Consider the following 4,729-nt stretch of genomic DNA (forward strand, 5'->3'; position numbering starts at 1 on the left):
GATGACACCACGGTGATTTCTTCTAATTCACTTATTTTATAATTTAGAAAATTAAGGTCCAGAAAGGTGGAAGGCTTGACTTAGAGTCCAAAGACCTAGTTACTGACAGATCTGCATTCTCATGTCTTGTTCTAATGTCTTTCCAGTTGTTCCTGTTAAATTCTCATTCCAAAATTTACGGACTCTGTGATTGTTTCTCATTGAATGTTTTTCTCAAATTGCATAATTTATTCCTTTTAGAGAAGGAAATTAAGATTCTTTTTTGCTAAAAATGAATATAAATCTTGGTGTCATGATGTCTAGTTCAGGAGTCTGCTTTACATTTTTCCACAGTGGAGATTTTGGTCCAGGATTTGAAGTTGTCTGTGCATGCATACATTTTTACCCTGTTGTGCATATGAGAGAGAGAGAAAGAGAAAGGGAGCAAACCACCAGCATAGTTGGAGTTTAATGCAATCTGGAAAGGTTGTCATCTATTAGTCTACCTGTTAATGTCAGTTCTTTGTCATTTTTCCCCCTTTGATTTCTAATTTTTGGATACCTCTCAGAAACATGAATCTCATCTCACTAGGCAATATGACAATAGCAGAGAATTCTAGTAAAAACCCAAAACGAACACAGTGATTATTCCTGTTGGTTATAGCAAATGAGGTGAATGTTGAGGTGCAGAAGTTGATCTGGAGAAAATATTAGAATAATTTTCTTTCCTGTATCTTCAGTGTGGTCTCCAGTGATTGACTCCTCCTCTTTTCAGTGCACTGTCCTTTTCTGTGTTCTCATGGCCCAGATTCTTCCTTCCCACTATTACCATGTCCTTCTCATTCATTTTATACCTAAGCTAATAAAAATTACCGTATTCATTTCCCCTTTTCTTCCTGTTTTCTTTTGCTCAGCAGGCTCTTGTCTCCCTCTACACTTGTAGGAATGTTCCCAGTAAAGCCACCATTGATTTCCTAGCTGAAATGTTTGATAGAGTTTTCTCAAGCTTCATCTTCATTTTGGGAGGTTGATAGTAATTATTTGTTTCTTGAAATTTTCCAGTAGCACCAATTCTCTTGGTTTACCTTCTGCTTTCTGGCTTTTGTATTATTGACTCCTGTTTCTCTGCCTTTTCCTTACATCTGTTCTTTTAAAAGTCTCGGTTCACGGTTTTACTTACTCGATAAAGTGGTCTCATTCAGACTTCTTCCAAAATTTACCCAATGGCTCCCATATCTAGCCTAGCAATTCCAGTACATCCAGCTGTCCAGCAGTTCCCAGAGCCTGTAACATTTTAGATATCAAATACTGGCTGGATGAGTTATCTGTAGGTAACTATAATTCAGCATATTTAGAAGTAACTTCATCCTCCTTCCTCCTTCCTCCAAACCTGTCTTCTCTCCTTGCTTAGTATACCAGTGAGCACGGTGTAGCATCATCTATACCACTCCACCACACTGAAAACCTGGGTTTTTACTAGAATTCTCCACTACTTGTCATATTGCCTAGTGAGATGAGATTCATGTTTCTGAGAGGTATCCAAAACTTAGAAATCAAAGGGGGAAAATGACGAAGAACTGACATTAAAATAGAGAACATACACTTTAGCATCTACGTAATCTTTTATGTTGGTAGTCTGCATGTAATAGTCCATCCCTGTGCTGGTTTATAAATAAGCATCTGAGATTGTGAGATAATTGTGGAACATTTAGCAATATAAACTTTTTGGTAGACTGGAGAAAGGAAAACTTAACATTCATTAGATAGTTATGACACAATTTAGTTTGTTTCCATTAAGGAAATAATCCTTTTAATGTAGTGACAGTTCTGTTTTGCTGTACAGCAAACCTTGAGATTAAATGTATTCCATCTTTCAAAATGTACATGCTTTTCTAAGAAAATGTGAAGCATTTTCAATTTATATAAATTTTGACTGTTGATTTAACATCTTAGGTAGCTGGTAGCTGGTTTGTTTTTTCATTCTTGGTCTTTAATACTGAAATGTTTTAGAGAGTGAAGACTAAACAACAGCTTATATCCTGTTAATATTTACTTTTTTTCATACTTTGTTCTAATTTAAAATTAATTAGGACTTTGGTTTTTATATTTAAGTTGTCTAATTTTCAGAATCCTTTCCCACTCTTAGGAATCTAGGCCTAGTGCAGTTGCTGCAAATGTCAACATTTACAAGATGCCTTTGGATAGGACGGAACTTGCCCTGAAAGTGTTGGAAAGATGGCACTCATTATGCATACTAGTAGCTTCTATTTAACTCATCCTCCTCAGGAAACAAAATTTGCATAATGCTACTCTCTATCAATTGTGTTGCAAAGGTCCTATGGAAAGAGTGTATCAACCAAAAGAATCTATATGGTGTGCCTAGAAAAGGTGAAGGCAGGTCATCTGTTTGTTAGATGAGAGATAGGATCCAAACTTACAGTATTTTCCTTCTAAGAATTAAGTCCAAAACCAACCATTCTTAGAGAAGCTTTAAAAAGGAGGTGGTGGTTTATATGCTGACAAAATTCTTATGTTGATAACTGCCAAATTTATCTACAATTCAATGTGGATTAAATTATAAAAAGTAAAAATGTTTTCTTGGCTTTCACCTCATCGTCCCTTGAAAAATGGTCTCTTCTGTTGGTTTGCATTCAAGGTAAAAATTAGCCTGGGCAATATAGTGAAAAATTCTTAGAATAAGGATGCAGTATTTCTGGAGAGGAATAGTTTGGCAAATATCAAGGAAAAAATTGTTTTATATGAGAATTATTGCTTTAAATCTGAAAATTATTAACAGCACTCATTTGTTCTTGTCATTGGAGAAAAATCTTAAGGGGCTTATTGAAGAATCTGGTGTGGGAAGCTTTGCTTTGCTGGAGAGAGAAAAATAGGACGTTGTGCAAAAATAAAAATAAGGTGTATGAAACATAAATATTCTTTTCATGTGCATATCCTAGCCCCATTTCTACTTTATTCATGTAGTTTAGGGGGAAAAAACAGTAGTTTAAAAGCATAGGATGTTTTCTGGGAAAGAAAACATATTTTTAAAACAATAGAAATAAATAATTGTTGTAGTTCTCTTTATTGTTTTTGATCAAGTAGAAGCAAAAAAGTTTCTGTAAGATCTGCCTTTCTGTAGTACATGAGTACATTATTCTGATGTGTCTTGATATGACTCCTCTCACTCTTATAGACACACCCCCCCACACACACACACTTAATTTTTGATATGTTAGATTTTCATAATAGGCCTTTTGTTTTTTAAGAAAAGAAAAGCTATCCTTATAATCTTCTGTAATATAATATTCCCTCCATCCTTGATTCTGAAAAGCACCATTTTATTTTCATTGTGATGTTTCATTCATCTTTCTCTCCCTTTGGCAGAGTATAAGTCTTATCTCTTGGCCCAAGGTTTTATCCTTAGCATCTAGAACAAAAGTAGGCACTTATTATATATTGGTTGAATTAATTAAATGATCCCTTTCTGACTCTTCTCATTGTTGCAGTAACTTTATTTGTTTTAAATACAGATTCATTTATGAGGCAGTTTTATATACATCAACTTCCTACCCACCCGTGTTTTCTTTTGGTACATCAGTTGGCCAACCGGTATTTGCTCAGCAGTAGCTTGGTGCCACAAAATGGACTTTGTCCCTACACTTATGGAACTTAACACCACTTTAATACTAACGGCTCAGAATGACATAATTATCTTGTGAATAATCTCATTTCTTTCTCATGTCATGGAAGTAGTACATTTCTTTGCCAGACCTTGTAGGTGATGTCTTCATCAACCTAATGAAATGTTAAAGAAGGCATGCCTAAACTTATAATGATCTTCTGATTTTATTTGATCCTCTTTGATTTTTCAGTAATTTTCACCTATCTTGATCTCCTAATAGGATACAGTTCTTTATTTTACTTTAGTTTGAGAAATTTCTACTAACTTGTGTAGTGTTTTCAAAAAATACTAGGTTTTTATTCACATTTTTATTCAGTTAATTTTGACAAAATCCAAAGCTGTCTATAGCGCTATGGAAATTAACGAGATTTTTCCTCTTCCCTCTTGGTAGGGTTTTACTCATATACATATATAAAAGGCTCCAATACTGGGTTTCAAAAATGTCTAATGGTCAAAAAATGTCTTTGGCTTTTGATATTTTAAGACTTTTATTCCCTTTTCCTTTCTTTGGTTTGATTTGTAGATAATATACACCATGGAGCACTTTATTTTCCTCTTCTCACTAGGTTATATATTGTATTCTAAAACAGCAATAAAGCATGTTCAGTCCCTTTCTTTTGAATCCTAAGAATTAGCTCTGACCAAATGGCAGCTAGCCCTAGCTTTTTCTTTAGCCAAAATTACATCTGCATTTTCCATTACCTCACTTACATCCCTTTTGCCCTCATTCTTTTTTATATATTTAAAATTCCTGTAACATTCTTCAGTGGTAATTTTCTGAAGTTTACTTTAGATCACTTGAGGACTTGTGATATAAAAAGACTCAGGCTAGGGTTGCATTAATTTCTTTACCCTGTTCATAGTCTTTCTTTAAGAGTTTTTATCTTAAAAATAATGTGTAGCAGCGATACATATCTGCATTTTAATCATAAACAAAATTCAGATTCCCCCAGTTTCAGCAGCTTTGCCAGTGCCATTTCTGGTTATGATGTTTCGGTAATCGCAGTTAAAAAAAAAAAAAGGTAACATTTTGAGCAAACCTTATTAACAGGAAAACAATAATAAAAA

At 34.2% G+C, this 4,729-nt stretch overlaps 1 protein-coding gene across 9 annotated transcripts in view; it reads left to right on the forward strand.

The window, feature by feature from the left end:
* RALGPS2 (Ral GEF with PH domain and SH3 binding motif 2) overlaps window positions 1-4,729 on the forward strand; it is a 158,822-nt gene that overhangs the window by 84,281 nt on the left and 69,812 nt on the right. The gene's annotated exons all lie outside the window — the stretch shown is intronic.

The sequence above is a fragment of the Canis lupus genome, chromosome 6 (genome assembly GCF_048164855.1).
Source record: "Canis lupus baileyi chromosome 6, mCanLup2.hap1, whole genome shotgun sequence".
Taxonomy (NCBI): domain Eukaryota; kingdom Metazoa; phylum Chordata; class Mammalia; order Carnivora; family Canidae; genus Canis; species Canis lupus.